Below are 17,351 nucleotides of genomic sequence, written 5' to 3' on the forward strand. Positions count from 1 at the left end.
TGAAGGATCCGCAATATACATCTAAGTCAGGATGGTGTGTGATCTGGAGGGTGAATGCAAGTGTTGGTGTTCCCATATGCCTGCTGCTGTTGTCCTTCTAGATGCAAGAGTTTGCGGGTTTCTGAGGTGCTGCCAAAGAAGTCTTCGTGAGTTGATGCAGTGCATCCTGTATATGGTACGCACTGCAGCCACAGTACGCCAGTGGTGGAGGGAGTGAAGATTTAATTTGGTGGATGGGGTGCCAATCAAGCGGGCTGCTTTGTTTTCAATGGTGTCGAGATCCTTGAGTGCTGTTGGAGCTGCACTCATCCAGGCAAGGGGAGAGTTTTCCATCACACCCCTTATTTGTGGCTCGATGATAGTAGAAAGGCTTTGGGGAGTCAAAGGTGAGAGTCTCGCCACAGAATACCTAGACTCTAACTTGCTCTTGCTCCACATTATTTATGTGGCTGGTCCAGTTATGTTTCTGGTTAATGGTGACACCCAGGATAATGATAGTGGGGAATTCGGCGACGGTAATGCCACTGAATGTTAAGCGGAGGAGGTGAGAACCTAACTTGTTGGAGATAGCCATTGCCTGGCACTTCGTTGGTGCAAATGTTACCTGCCACTTATCAGGCCAAGCCTGAAAGGCTTCCAGGACATGTTGCATGCGGGCATGGATTGCTTCATTATCTGTGGAGTTGTTAATGGCGCTGAGCACTGTGTAGTCACCAGCGAACATCCCCATTTCTGACCTTATGTTGGAGAGAAGGTCATTGAAAGAGCAGCTGAAAATGGTTGGGCCTAGGTCACTGCCCTGATGAACACCTGCAGTGATGTCCTGGGGCTGTGATGTTTGACCTTCAACCACCACAACCATCTTCCTGTTTGCTAGATATGACTCCAGCCAGTGGAGCAATTTCCCCATGATTCCCATTGACTTCAGTTTTACTAAGGCTTCTTGATGCCACATTCGGTCAAATGCTGCCTTGATGTCAAGTGCTGTCACTCACCCCTCAGCTCTGGAATTCAGCTCCTTTATCGATGTTTGGACCAAGGCTGTAATGAGGTCGGGAGGCGAGTGGATTGGCGGCACACAAACTGAGCATCAGTGAGCAGGTTATTAGTGAGTAAGTGTCACTTGATAGCAATGTCGATGACACCCTCCATCACTTTTCTGAGGATTGAGAGTAGGCAGATGGAGCGTTAATTGGCCGGGTTGGATATGTCCTGCTTTTTGTGGACAGGAGATATATGTGCCGTTTTCCATATTGTTGGATAGATGCCAGTGTTGTAGCTGTACTGGAACAGCTTGGCTAGAGGTGCAGCTTGTTCTGGAGCAGAAGTCTGCAGCACAATAGCCGCGATGTTTTCATGGCACATAGCCTTTGCTGTATCCAGTGCACTCAGCCATTTCCTGATACCATGTGGAGTGAATCCAATTAGCTGAAGGCTGGCTTCTGTGATGGTGGGGACCTCGTGAGTAGGCCGATGTGGTCCATTCACTCGACAGTTCTGGCTTAATGTGGTTGCAAACGCATCAGCCTTGTATTTTGCACTCAGGCGCTGGGCTCCACCATCATTGAAGATAGGGATTTTCTTGGAGCCTCCTACTCCCGTTATTTGTTTAAGTGTCACCAACATTCACAACTGGGTATGGCAGGGCTGCCGAGATTTGATCTGATCAATTGTGGAATCGCTTATGGCCCATGGTGCAAAGATGGTGCAATCGGCGCCCATCGCAAATATGGCAATGACATTGCCTCACACAAAGATAATGGTGCCAACATGCCACACAAACATGGTGGTTCCATTGCCCCATAGCAAATGGCGAAATGCATATTCTTCACAAAGATAGCGGATCCGGTGCCCAGCACAAAAAAAGCACCTCTGACACCCCAATCAAAAAGGGCAGCGCTGGCGCTATGCACAAAGACGGCGGTTCTAGCCCCCCGTGCAATAATGGCGGCTCCAGCGCCCGTAACAAAGATGGCGGCACGGGTTATGACATTATAAATCTTTAAAAAGCATTATGATAATTAATAAATTTTTATTATTCAATCTTGTAATGTGGGCACCGCGGGCCAGGCCAGCATTTATTGCCCAACCGTTTCTGCCCTGGAGAAGGTTCTGTTGTGACTCCTCATACAATGGAGTGACTTGCAGATAATATTCAAACACATTGCTGGGCATTTAGAGTCACATTGCGTCCAGGATGGGTAACAACAGCCGACTTCCTTCCCTGAAGGACATTAGAGAACCAGCTGTGTTTTTGAGGCCAACCGGTAGTTTCCTGTTCACCACTAATGAGACTAACCTTTTGTTCCAGATTTGTTTAATTCATTTAATTTAAATTCCCCAGCTGTTGGGTGTTGAATTGTAGAGCATGCGTCCATGCATCTGGTTTACTTGTCCAGCAACATAAAGACTATGCTACCATACCCTTCAATATATCACCGTACATTCATCGTCACTGGGTCAAAACCTGAATGCCTTCCGTAACAGTATTGTGGGAGCACCTTCACCTCATGGACTGCAGTGGCTCAAGTTGAAGGCACACCATTCAATCATGGGTAACTAGGAGTGGGCAAGTAATACTAGCCTTGACAGTGCCACCCATATCCTGAGAACAAATAAAAATAAATATTATAATGGGAATAAAATCACTGATTATGAAATTCACTGACTGAAACCAGACGAGGCCTGTGATCAGAGTGGAGCGTCATATTCTGCTAAGAAAATTGTCAACACAACTTGGCTCACCAATTCTATGGTTTTATGATTGATACTACTCACCCTTTTCCAATTTCTCTATATTTTCAAAATGTGCTTGATAAAGTACCACATATTACCAAAACTGAAGACCATGGGACTAAAGTGGCAGTGGCACCAGTGAGTGGTGCGATGTATATCAGTATCACAATGACTGGTGTGGGGTATAACAGTCCAGAGTGTGACATGTATCACACTGTTTCAGTGAGGGGTGTGGGTTATATCAGAGTGTGTTACAGTGAAGGGTTTGGGGTATATCGGATTGTTCAGTGAGGGGTGTGTGGTATATCAGAAATAGTGTAGGTGTACGGTATATCAGATGCTTTAAGTGAGGGTTGTGGAGTATATCAGTGTTGGAGTAGAGTGTGGCGTATATTAGAGTGCTACAGCGAGGGATGTGGGTTAATACAGAGCATAACAGTGAGGTGTGTGGAGTATCTCGTAATGATACAGTGAAGGAGTCGGTTATATCAGTTTATTACATCGAGCTGTGTGAAGTATATCAGAATGTGTTGCAGTCTGGGCTGTGGGGTATATAAGAGTGTTATATTGAGTGGTGTGGCGTGTAATAGAGTGTTACAGTACGGGGTGCGATCTGTATCAGAGTGTTACAGTGATTGGTGTGGAGTATAGCAGAGTGTGTTAGTGTTGGAGGTGGAGTATATCATTGTTACATGAGGGGAACGGATTATATCAGAGTGGTGTGAGGTATATCAGTTTTACAGTGCGGGGTGTATCAGTGTTACATTGAGTGGTGTGAGGTAAATCAGAATGTTACAGTGAGGGGTGTGGGTATATCAGAATGTTACAATGAGGGTGCCGGTATATTCGAGTGTTACAGCAAGGGATGTGGTGCAAAGCAGAGTGTTACAGTGAGGCATGTGTGCTATACCATAGTGTTACAGTGAGGGTGTGGGTTATATCAATGTGTTACATTGAGGATTGTGGGGTATATCAGAGTGTTAAAGCGAGGGATGTGAAGTATATCGTAGTATGTTATGGGTTGCGGGGTATATAGCAGTGTTACATTGATGGGTGTGGGGTGCATCAGATTGTCACTGAGAGTGGTGTGGGGTATATCAGAGTGTGACAGTGTGGGTTTTGGGTTATGTAAGAGTGTTACATTGAGGGTTACGGGGTGTATCAGAGTGTCAAGGTGAGTGGTATGGGGTAGATCAGGTTGTTTCAGTGAGTGGTGTAGGTCTATCAGAGTGTTACAGCGAGGGGTGTAGGTTATATCAGACTGTTACTGTGAGGTGTGTGTGTCATTTCAGTATGTTATAGTTTTGGCTGTTAGTTTATCAGAGATATGCAGTGAGGAGTGTCGGATATTTAAGAGTGTTTCAGCGGTTTTGTGTACATCAGAGCCTTACAGTGAGGGGTGTGGATTATTTCAGTATTTTACAGTGAGGGTTTTGCGTTATATTAGTGTATTACATTGTTGTGTTTGGGGTATATTAGAGTGTGACATTGAGGGGTTTATCACGGTGTTACATTGAGGGATGTGAGGAATTTCAGATTGTTACATTTCGGGGTGTGAATTATATCAGAATGTGTTGCAGTGATGGAGTTAGACTATATCTGAGTGTTACAATGTGGGGGCCGGAGTATGTAAGAGTGATACGAGATATATCGTTATTACTTTAGGATGTGTGGGCTATATCAGATGATTACAGCGGTTGGTGTGAGGGATATCAGTGTTAGAGAGAGGGCTGTGTGGTATATCAGAGTGTTAGAGCGAGGGCTGTGGGGAATATCAGCGTGTAACAGTGAGTGGTGTGGGGTAGACAAGAGTCTTCCAGTGAGTGGTGTTGGCTATATCATAGTGTTAAAGTGAGGGTTATGGGGTATATCATAGTGTTAATTTGAGGTGTGTGGGGTATATCAGAGCGTTCTAGCGATGAGAGTGGCATATATCAGATTGTTACATTTAGTTGGGTGTGGGATATCAGAGCGTTACAGTGAAGAGTGTGGGGAATAGCAGTGTGTCACAGTGAGGGATGTTAGCTGTATCAGATTGTTACAGTAAGCGTCATGGTGTATATCAGAGTGTTAAAGTGAAGGGTGAGTTGTATATTTGAGTGTTAGACTGAGGGTTGTTGTGTATATCAGGGTTTTACAGTGAGGGATGTAAATATGAGAGTGTTACAATGAGTGGTTTAGTGTATATCAGAATGTTACAATGAGTGGTGTGGGGTGTATCAGATTGTTACAGTGCGGGGTGTAGGGTATATCACATTGTTAAAATGAGGGGTACGGGTTAAATCAGAGAATTAAGTGTGGTGTGTGTGATATTACAGAGTGTTATAGTGCTGGCAGTGTAGTGTATCAGAGATTTGCATTGAGGAGTTTGGTGTATATAAGAATGCTTTGGGGGTGTTGTGTATATCAGAGTGTTACAGTGAGTGGTGTGGGGGTATCAGAGTGTAACAGTGAGGGTTGTGAGGGATTTCAGTGTTATAGTGTGTGGTGAGTGGTATATAAGAGTGTTCCTTTGAGGGGTGTATCAGGTTGTTACATCGAGAGATATGAAGTTTGTCATAGCATGTTACAGTGTGGGTTATTTAAGCTTATTACAGTGAGGTGTGTGGGCTCTCTCATTCTGCTACAGTGAGGGTGGTGGGGTGTAACAGCGTGCTACAGTGTGTGGGGTATGTCTTAATATGCTACAATTTGCTGTGTTGGGTATATAAGAGTGTAACATTGAGGGATTTCGGGCATATCGGAGTGTCAAACTGAGTGGTGTTGGGTATATCATAGTGTTACAGTGTGGGGTCTGGTGTACATTAGAGTGTCACAGTGAGTGGTGTGGGGTATATCAGCGTGTTACAGTGTTGGGTGTGGGGTATAGTTGAGTGTTACATTGAGGGGTGTATCAGGGTGATAAATAGAGAGGTTTGAAGTGCTTCATAGTATGTTACAGTGTGGGGTATATAAGAGTGTGACAATGATGGGTGTGGGGTATATCAGTGTGTCACAGTGAATGATGTGTATATTTGAGTGTTATCTTTTGTGATGTGGGGTATATATGAGTGTTACATTTAGGGGGTATGGGGAGTATCAGAGTGTCACAGTAAGTGGTGTGTGGTATATCAGTGTGTTACAGAGTTGGGTGTGGGGTATATAAGAGTGTTATATTGAGCGGTTTTTCACGGTGTTACAGTGAAGGGTGTGAGGTATATCACAGTGTTACATTGTGTGCTGTGAATTATATCAGAATGTGTTACAGTGATGGAGTTAGTGTAAATCAGAGTGTTGCAGTGACCGGGCTGGAGTATATAAGAGTGGTAGCGGTATATCAGTATTACAGCGAGAGGTGTGTGGTATATCAGAGGATTCCAGTGTGTGGTGTGAGGGATATCAGTGTTAGAGAGAGTGGTGTGTGTTGTATATCTGAGTTTTACAGTGAGGGATGTGGAGTATATCAGATTGTTACAGTGAGGGTTTTGGGGGATAACAGAGTGTTAAAGTGTTGGGTGTGGGGTATATAATTGTGCTCCATTGAGGGGTGTACCAGGGTGTCAGTGAGGGTTGTGGTTTATATAAGAGTGTTAATTTGTGGGGTGTATCAGGGTGTTTCATCGTGCGGTGTGAAGTTTATCATAGTATGTTACTGTGTGAGGTATATAAGAGTATTACAGTGAGGGGTGTGGGCTATATTGTATTGCTACAGTGAGGCTTGTGTTCTGAATCAGCGTGTTACAGTGAGGGGTGTGGGGTATATCACAACATGTTACAGTGTGGTTTTTGGGGTATATAAGAATGTTACATTGAGGGATGTGGGGTGTATCAGAGTGTCACAGTGAGTGGTGTGGGGTATATCAGAGCATTACAGTGTTGGGTTTGGGGTATACAATAGTGTTACATTCAGGGGTTTATCAGGGTGTTACAGTGAGGTGTGTGAGTTATATGAGTGTTCCATTATAGGGTGTGAAATATATCAGAATGTGTTACAGTGATGGAGTTGGAGTATATCAGAGTGTTACAGTGAGGGGGCCGCAGTATATAAGAGCTGTACATGATATATCAGTATTACAGTGAGAGCTGTGGTGTATATCAGAGGATTACACTGAGTGGTGTGAGGCATATCAGTGTTAGAGAGAGTGGTGTGTCGTATATCAGATGGTTTAGCGCGATGGATGTGGGGGGCATCATAGCCTAACATTGAGGGCTGTGGGGTAAAGAAATGTGTTACAGTGAGTGTTGTTGGCGTATATCAGAGTGTTAGATTGAGTGGTGTAGTGTATGTCAGAATGTTACAGTGAGTGGGGTGGGGTGAATCATCGTGTTACAGTGAGGTGTGTAGGGTACGTCAGATTGTTATAGTGAGGGGGGTTGTTTAAATCAGAGTGTTAAAGTGTGGTGTATGTTGTATTTCAGAGTGTTATAGTGTTCGCTGTGTAGTGTAAAGAGATTAGCAGTGAGGAGAGTGGGATATATAGAAGTGCTTCAGTGCTGTGGTGTATATCAGAGTTTTACAGTGTAGGTTGTGGGGTATATACAAGTGTTACATTGAGGAGTTTATCACGGTGTTACAGTGAGGGGTGTGAGCTACATCACAATTATATTGTGTGGTGTGATATATATTATAATGTGTTACAGCGATGGAGTTGGAGTATATCAGAGTGTTACATAGAAACATAGAAGATAGGAGCAGGAGTAGGCCATTCGGCCCTTCGAGCCTGCTCCGCCATTCAATGCGATCATGGCTGATCATCCAAGTTCAGTACCCGGTACCTGCTTTCTCCCCATAACTCTTAATCCCTTTAGCATTAAGAAATATATCCAAATCCTTCTTGAATATATTTAATGAATTGGCCTCTACTGCCTTCTGTAGTAGGGAATTCGACAGGTTCACCACTCTGGGTGAAGAAATTCCTCCTAATTTCTGTCCTAAATGGCCTACCCCTTACCTTAGACTGTGACCCCTGCTTCTGGACTCCCCAACTATCGGGAGCATCCTTCCTGCATCTTGTCTATCCAGTCCTGTCAGAATTTTATAAGTTTCAATGAAATCCTCTCTCATTCTTCTAAATTCCAGCGAGTATAAACCAATCGACCCAATCTCTCCTCAGACGTCATATCCTGCCATCCCAGGTATCAGCCTGGTGAATCATCGCTGAACTCCTTCCATGGCAAGAACATCCTTCCTCAGATAAGGCGGCCAGAACTGCACACAATACTAAAGATGTGGTCTCACCAAGGCCCTGTACAACTGCAGCAAATCTTCCTTGTTCCTGTACTCAAACCCTCTCGCTATGAAGGCCAACATACCGTTTGCCTTCTTAACCGCCTGCTGCACTTGCATGCTTACCTTCAAGGACTGGTGCACAAGGACGTACAGGTCTCGTTGCACTTCCCCTTCTCCCAATCTATTGCCATTCAGATAATAATATGCCTTCCTGTTTTTGCCACAAAAGTGGATAACCTCACATTTATCCACGTTATCTTGCATCTGCCATGCTTCTGCCCAATCACCCAACCTGTCCAAATCATCCTGGATTTTCTCGGCATCCTCCTCACAGCACACACTCCCACCCAGCTTTGTGTCGTCTGCAAATTTGAAGATATTACATCTAGTTCCCTTGTCTAGATCATTAATATGTATTGTGAATAGCTGGGGTACAAGGACCGATCCCTGCAGTACCACAGTAGTTACTGCCTGCCACTTGGAAAATGACCCGATATTCCAAAACTTTGCTTTCTGTCTGCCAACCAGTTCTCTATCCAAGTCAGTACCTTGCCCCAATCCCATGCGCCTTAACTTTACACGCTAGTCTCTTATGCGGGACCTTATCGAAAGCCTTCTGAAAGTCCAAATACACAACATCCACTGGTTCTCCCTTATCTATTTTACTAGTTACATCCTCAAATAATTACAGTAGATTAATCAAGCACAGTTTACCTTTTGTAAATCTATGTTGGCTTTGTTCAATCCGGTCACTTTTTACATTGAGGGGCCGGAGTATATAGGTGTGGTGTGAGGTATATCAGCATTACAGTGAGAGGTTTGGGGTATATCAGAGGATTGCTTGAGTCGTGTGAGGGATGTCAGTGGTAGAGAGAGGGGTGTGTGGTATATCAGAGTGTTAGAGCGAGGGATGTAGTGAATATCAGAGTATAACTTGAGGGGTGTGGGATAAAGAAGTGTGTTACAGTGAGAGTGTTGGCTATATCATAGTGTTAAAGTGAGGAGGGTGGAGTATTTAATAATTTTAACTTGAGGGGTGTGGTGTATATCAGGCCTTTGCAGTGATTGGTGTGGCGTATATTGGAGTGTTACCTTTAGTTGGGTGTCGCATATCAGAGTGTCAGAGTGAGAACTGTGGGGAATAGCAGTCTGTTACATTGAGTGTTGTTAAGCGTATCAGATTGTTACAGTGAGGGTCGTGGTGTATATCAGAGTGCTAAAGTGAAGGGTGAGGTGTATATTTGAGTCTCAGAGTGAGGGGTTTGCGGTATATCATGGTGTAACACTGACGGTGTGGTCTATATCAGAGTGTTACAATGAATGGTCGGGGGTAAATCAGATTGCTACAGTGAGTGGTGTAGGTTCTATCAGAGTGTTACAGTGAGGGGTGTGGTGTATCACAGTGTTTTACATTGAGTGGTCTAGAGCATATCAGACTGTTACATTGAGTGGTGTGGGGTGTATCAGAGTGTTACAGTGAGGGGTGTAGGGTATATCAGAATGTTACATTGAGTGGTGTGGGGTCTATCAGATTGTTACAGTGAGGGGTGTGGGTTGAATGAGATTATTACTATGTGGTGTCTGTGTTATTTCAGAGTGTTCTAGTGTTGGCTTTGTAGTGCATCAGGAATTGGCAGTGAGGAGTATGGGAAAAGCAGAGTGCTCCGGGGAGTGTGGTGTATATAGGGTGTTAGAGTGAGTGGTGTGGGGCATATCTGTCTGTTACTGTGTGGTGTGTGGGGTATGTTAGAGTATTACAGTGAGGGGAGTGGGCTATAGCATATTGCTTCAGTGAGAGTTTTCCACTATATCAGAGTGTGTTAAAGTGATGGAGGTGGATTATATCAGCGTGTGTTACAGTGAGGGGTGTGGGTATATCAGATTGTTACAGTGAGGGGTGTGTGGTATATAATAGAGTGAGAGATGTGGGGTATATAAAATGTTAAAAGTGAGGGGTGTGGGGTAAATCAGTGTTCGAGTAATGGATGTGGCGTATATAAGCGTTTTAAAGCGAGGTATGTGGGAAAATGCAGAGTATTACAGTGAGGTGTGTGGGCTATATCATAATGTTACAGTGAATGTGTGGGTTATATCAGAGAATTACATTGATGGGTGTGAAGTATATCAGAGTATGTAACGGTGTGGGGTATATAAGAGTGTTACACTGAGTGGTGTGTGGTGTATTAGAGTGTTATAGTGAAGGATGCGGGCTATATCAGAGTGTTACAGTGATTGGTCTGGAGTATATCAGAGTGTGTTACAGTGATTGGGGTGGAGTACAGCACAGTTTGTTACAGGGATGGAGGCGGAGTATAACAGAGTGTTAAAGTGGGGGTGCCGGACTATATCAAATTGATGTGAGGTATATCAGTATTACAGTGAGGTGTGTGGGGTATATCAGAGCATTACGGAGTGTGGCGTATATCAATTTTTGTGTGAGGGCTGTGAGGTACGCCAGGTTGTTACAGCGAGGGATGTGGGGAATATCAGAGTGTAACAGTGAGGGGTGTGGGGAAAAGCAGAGTGGTAAAGTGAGAGTTGTTGGCTATATCATAGTGCTACAGTGAGGGGTTTGGGGTATATCAGAGTGTTAAATTGAGGGGTGTGGGGCATGTCAGAGCGATATAATGATGGGTGAGGCGTATATCAGAGAACTATAGCGAGGTTTGAGGTCTATATCAGAGGTTTACGGGGTTTTTGGGCATCTCAGGGCGTTGCACTGAGAAGTTTGGGATATATAGGAGTTTTACATTTAGTGGGATGTGGTATATCAGAGATGGACAGAGAAGAGTGTTTGAAATAGCAGTGCGGGCTGTGGGATGTATCAGAGTGTTAGAGTGATGGGAGTAGGGTACATCAAAGTGTTAAAGTGAAGAGTGTGGGGTATATCAATGGTTTACAATGAGGCATTTGGAGTATATCAGAATGTTATAGTGCGGGGTCTGGGCTATATCATAATGTTATAGTGAGGGTATGGGTTATATCAGAGTACTACATTGAGGATATGAAGAATATCAGCTTAAGTTACACTGTTGTGTGTTGGTATATAGCAGTGTTACATTCAGTGGCGTGGGGTCTATTAGAGTTTTACACTGAGGGTGTCGGTTATATCAGAGTATTACATTGCGGATATGAAGCATATCAGTGTATGTTACACTGTGGAGTGTGTGCAAATAGCAGTGTTACATTCAGTGGCGTGGGGTCTATTAGAGTGTTACAGTGAGGGATGCGGGCTATATCAGAGTGTCACAGTGATTGGTGTGGAGTATATCAGTGTATGTTACACTGTGGAGTGTGTGCAAGTAGCAGTGTTACATTCAGTGGCGTGGGGTCTATTAGGGTGATACAGTGAGGGATGCGGGCTATATCAGAGTGTCACAGTGATTGGTGTGGAGTATATCCCAGGAACTTCCCCCAGACCAAGAAGCGGCCCGATCTCTGTAACCTCCTCTTAGCCAGAACCCACTGTCTCTGTAACCTCCTCCAGCCCCTCCAATATCCCTATTCCTGTAACGTGAACGAGCCGTTCAACCCTCCCTATCTGTGTAACCTCCTTCAGCCCTACAACCCTAAATAATCTCCCTATCTCTGTAATCTCCACCAGCCTAAACAAACCTGCTTAGCACTGTAACATCCGCCAGCCCTGTAACCTTCCCTATCCCTGCAACCTCCTCCAACTCTACACCCACCTCTATCTCGGTAAGCTCCTAAAGGGCCTACAACGCTCCTTATCTCTGTAACCTCTCCCAAAATCTACAAAACACCCTATTTCTGCATCGTGCACCAGCCCTACCACCCTCCCTACCTCTGAAACCTCCTTCAGCCGTACAACTCTCCCCATCACTGTAAACTCATCCAGCCCCTGCAGCTCTCTCTATCTCTGTAGCCTCCTCAAGCTCCTGCAGCCCTCTCTATCTCTGTAACCTCGTCCAGCCCTAGAAACCTCCCTGTCTCTGTAACCTCCTCCAGACCTACAACCCTCCCTATCTCTGTAATCTCCTCCAGCTCCTCCAGCCCGCCCGATCTCTTTAACCTCCTCCAGCCCTACAACACCCACTATCTATGTAATCTGCTCTAGCTCCTAAAAGCCTCCCTATCTAACGTCATCCAGCCCATACGACGCGCCCTATCTCTGGAAAATACCTCCATCCCTCCAAACCTCTTTATCCCAGTAACTTCCTCCAGCCCTAGAAAACTCCCTATCGCTGTAATCTGCACCAGACCTAGTAAACTCCCCAGCCCTGTAAATTTATCCATCTCTACAAACCTCCCTATTATTGTAACATCCTCTAGCCACACACATATCCCAATCAAAGTAACCACCTCCATGTCTACAACCATCTCTATATCTGTAACCTCCTCCTGCCCTACAACCCTCCCTAAATCTGTAACGTCATCCAGCCCCTACAACCCTTCCTATCTCTGTAACGTCATCCAGGCCTACAACCCACGCTATATCCGTAAACTCCAACAGCCCCTACAACCCTCACGTTGTCTGCAACCTCCTCCACCCCTATAACCCTCACTATCTGTAACATTTTCCAACATTACAACCATCCCTATCCCTGTAATCTCTTCCATCCTTACAAACGTCCTTAACATGTAACCTCATCCAGCCCTACAAATCTCCCCATCCCAGTAACTTCCTCCAGCCCCTACAAACCTCCCTATCTCTGTAACCTCCTCCAGTCCAGAAACCACTAGCTTTGTAACCTCCTCCAGCCGATACAACCCTCTCCATATCAGCAACGTCCCCCAGAGCATACAACCCACCCTATCGCTGTAACCTCCTCCAGCCCCTACAAACCTTCCTATCTCTGTAACCTGCTCGAGCCATACAAACCTTTTTATCTGTGTAACATCCTACAGCCCTACAACCACCCCTATCTCAGTAACCTCCTCCAGCCCTACAGCCCTCCGTATCTCTGTAACCTCCACCAACTCCAACAATCCTCCTTATCTCTATAAACCCCTCCAACCCCTACAACCTTCGCTATATCTGTAACATTCTCCAGCCCCTAAACCCCTCTTTCTCTCTGTAACCTCCTCCAGCCTTACAAAACTCCCTATCTCTGTAATATCCCACAGCCCTAAAACCCTCCCTATCACAGTACCCTCTACCATATCTACAACCATCCCTATCTCTGTAACTTGCCCCAGCCCTAGAAACCTTCCAATCTCTGTAACATCCTTCAGACCTACCACTCTCGCAATCTCTGTAAACTCCTTCAGCCTCTACAACCTTCTCTATATCTGTGAACTCCTCCAGCCCCTACACCCCTCCCTATCTCTGTAACCTCCTCCAGCCCTACAACACTCCCTATCTCTGTAACCTCCTCCAGCCCCTACAAACCTCCCTATCTCTGTAACCCCCTCCAACCCCTACAACCTTCGCTATATCTGTAACATCCTCCAGCCACTAAACCACTCTCTGTCTCTGTAACCTCCTCCAGCCTTACAAAACTCTCTATCTCTGTAACATCCCCCAGCCCTAAAACCCTCCCTATCTCTGTAACCTCTACCAGCCCTACAACCCTCCCTATCTCTGTAACCTCCACCAACTCCTACAAAACTCTGTATCTCTGTAACCTCCTCCAGCCCTACAACCCTCCCTGATTCTGTAACTTCCTCCAGCACTACAACCCTCCGTATCTCTGTAACCACCTCCAGCCATACATACCGACGGTAAAGAAATGACATACCAGAGGCCGGCAATGGAGCCTGGAGGCTTCCTTCTCTGTGCGGGGTGCTCAGTACTACACCGTTTGAGAACAACTAACACAGCACAGGCCTGGAATGGAGCCTGGGCCCTTCCTTCTTGTGTTGGTTTCCGTACCAAACCGAATATGTACAGCTGATATGTCACAGACTGGGAATGGAGCCTGGGCTCTTCATTCTCCATGTGTAGGGCTCAGTGTCACCCCGAATGAGCGCAAGTAATAGACCACAGGCAGAGAATGGAGCCTCGGTCCTTCCTTCAATGTATGGGGCTCAGTACCTCACACCATGAGAACAACTAACACCACAGGCCGTAAATGGAGCCTGGGCTCTTCATTCTCAGTGTGGTGCTCAGTACCACACCAAATGGGAGCAGCTAACAGACCACAGGCTGGGAATAGAGCCTCGGCCCTTCCTTCTGTGTGTGGGGGGCTCAGTCTCTCAACGACATCAATGACTGAGAACAACTAACACACCACAGAACTGGAATCGACCCTGGGCCCTTCCTTCTCCATGTCGGGGGCTCAGTACCAGACTGATTTAGAACAACTAAAACATCACTGGACTGTAATGGTGCCTGGGCCCTTCATTTTCAGTGTGAGGTCTCAGTACTAGACTGATTGAGAACAACTGACACACCACAGGACTGGAATGCAGCCTGGGCCCTTCCTTCTCAGTGTGAGGCTCAGCGCCAAAGAAAACTGTAGCAGCTAATTGACCACAGGCCGGGAATAGATCCTCGGCCCTTCCTTCACTTTTTTTTAGGGCTCAGTACCTCACTGATTGATTGAGAACAACTAACACCACAGGCCACAAATGGAGCCTGGGCCCATCTTCCTCAGCGTGGGATTCAGTGCCACACCAAATGAGAACAACTAACAGACCACAGGCCGGTGATAGAGCCTGGAGCCTTGCTAGTCTTTGTGGGAGGCTCAATACCTCGACGACTGTGAATAACTAAATGGAGCATAGGCTCTTCATTCTCTTTGTGAAGGGCTCAGTACCACAATGACTGCGAACAACTGACAAACCACAGGCCGGGGTTCGAGCATGGGTAGTTCTTGCTCTTTATGGGGTTCAGAGTTGGGTTTGCTTGTGAAATCAGCCTAAACATTCAAAGTACAAACCACCCAACATCGGGCTCGAATCCAGGACGCTTAAATTTAGAGATTCATTCTCTAGTGGTTGAGCTAGCCGGGCCTATGTCAATCGATCCTCTCTGTCTGATTAATTACTTACGAGACGGTAGAAATGAACGGAAGAGATTTACCAGATTGGTACCAGGGATGAGGGACTTCAGTTATTTGGAAAGATTGGAGAAACTGGGGTCCTTCGCCTTAGCGCAGAGAGGCCCGGCTAGCTCAGTCACGAGAGATTGAATTGTTTAATCTCAAGCTCGTGGGTTCGAGCTCAACAGTTTAAATCCCCAAATCGCCGACCCTGCTCTGTGTGTTAAAGCTCTGCAACATTGTGCTGCTTTCGTGATTTTTAAATTGCTGCAAATTCAGCAAATGGAAGAGACCCGCAGCGATCGTTAAAATAATCTAATCCCTCCGATATTTAAAGGCTATACAGCATGTTGAGAACAACTGCAATCCCACGTGGCATTTTATTCATATTTGTTGCGATGTGATTTCCATTACTGCCATTTGTGGTACCTCTTTAATCCGCAGGTACACAGATGAGAAACTATTTCAGCATTCTCTCTGTACCTGACACTGCACTGGCAATGTTCCAGCAGAGCGGGGCCTCTCTTCAGCTCTTAATCGTGGGTTTAAATTTTTGTCCATTTTTTATCTCAAAAAACACTGAGGCTGTGTTAAGTTCTCTTTCCCTGAGACATTAAGAACATACGAACATGTCAATTAGGATCAGGATTAGGCCACATGGTCCCTCCAGCCTGCTCCGCCATTCAATAAGATCATGACTGATCTTTGACCTCAACTCCACTTTCCCACCCGATTGCCATATCCCTTGAATCACCGAGAGTCCAAACATTACTTTTAAAAAGCAGTTTTTGAGAAATTTTCCACTACTGCAAGGAATCGAATCTTCAATACTGAGCCTGCCTCCCGCAGTTAAACAGATCAGTTTACTGTCATTGTCTGGTCTACATTTCTTAGGGTTGTCCAGTCAGGGAGTTTGATGATTGAATTGACATTGATTGAATTGTTGGCTTGCTTTGCTTGTTCATCTTCAATATTTCTATTTAAATATATTAACCATGAGTGGGAATAGTGTCTCACGCTGCTGTGCCCACCTGACTGGCACTAATAGGTTCAAGTAAATTGAGCGTCTCAGTGCAGGTTTCCTTTGTGTGCAAATCAAGCATCCAGTCAAGCGAACAGCAGCTGCTCCAAGAAGAGCAGAAATTACCACTACTCACAGAAAGTGCGGGCATATTTAATCGTTATTAGGACCAAACATGATTTCTACCTTACTCCGTCAACCTGTGTGGTCAGTGAGTGATTCTGGACAGTCCCTGAATATGTAAATATGTATTCCACGGTATGACTGCTTTTCTCCTGTCTTTTTGAGGATTCAGCCCCATTGATCTGAGCCGTTTCTTACACAGGTGGCTGGTTAGTCATGTCAGTGCCGAGAATGCCGTGCTTTTACCTTTAACTATTTATTCCATGTGATTGCTTTATTCAGACTGGAATATTCTTTGGATCTCTGGAATCAGTAATGTAATCGGGTTAATGTTTTCATCCAACAATTAATGATCCCTGAATCAGGCCGAGCACTGACATCACTTTCGGGCAATTGCTACCTTTAAGGTTTCTGGTTCAGTTAATTGATACTGCAGCAGTTTCTGGGTGTTGGGTCGGCTAGCGTGTGCTGTGTTAGGTCCAGACAGCAGGTGAGATTCAATAGTTCAGCATAGACCAGAGAGGATGCCTGGAACTGTCCTGTTCCTTGTGGCTCAGTAACTCACCAGGCCATGGAATGATCCTGGGCCCATCCATGCTTTGTGTGGGACTCAGTATCGCACTGGTTGATATCTGCTAACAAACCACAGGTCTGGGAAAGAACCTGTGCCCATCCTGTTCAGCGGGGCGCTCAGTAACTCACTGGGTGGGATCAGCTAACACACCACAGTCCGGGAAATGTTTCTGGGCCCATCCTGCTCTGCTGGGTCTCAGTGCGACACTGTGTTAAATCTGCTAACACACCAATTCGGTGGGCTGATCCTGATTCCATCCTACTCGTTGAGTCGGGATCAGTACCTCACCAAATTAAAACAACTGATATATCACTGTCCGGGAATGTAGCCAGGCTCATTTCTGCTTTGTGTCAGGTGCTCAGTATCACACGGGGTGAGATCAGGGAAAACACCACAGGACAGGGAATGATCCTGGTCACTTCCTGCTCGGTGTGTTGGGCTCAGTACCTCTCCGAATTAGAACAACCGACACACCGCATACCGGGAATGGAGCCTGGGCCCGTCCTGCAAATGTGTTTGCTGCTCAGTATCACAACGGGTGAGATCGTGGAAAACACTGCAGGTCAGTGAATGATCCTGTGCTCTTCTGATCCGTGTTCAGGGCACAGTCCAGCTCCAAATGCGAACAACTGACATACCACAGGAGAGGGAATGCTCCTGGACTCTTCCTACACTGTGTGGAGTTGAGTAACTCCCGAATAAGAATAACAGACATACCACAGGACGGGAATGCTGCCTGGG

Source organism: Somniosus microcephalus, unplaced genomic scaffold (genome assembly GCF_052327205.1).
Source record: "Somniosus microcephalus isolate GS21.2 unplaced genomic scaffold, FLI_Smic_1.0 unresolved_chr2, whole genome shotgun sequence".
Lineage (NCBI taxonomy): Eukaryota > Metazoa > Chordata > Chondrichthyes > Squaliformes > Somniosidae > Somniosus > Somniosus microcephalus.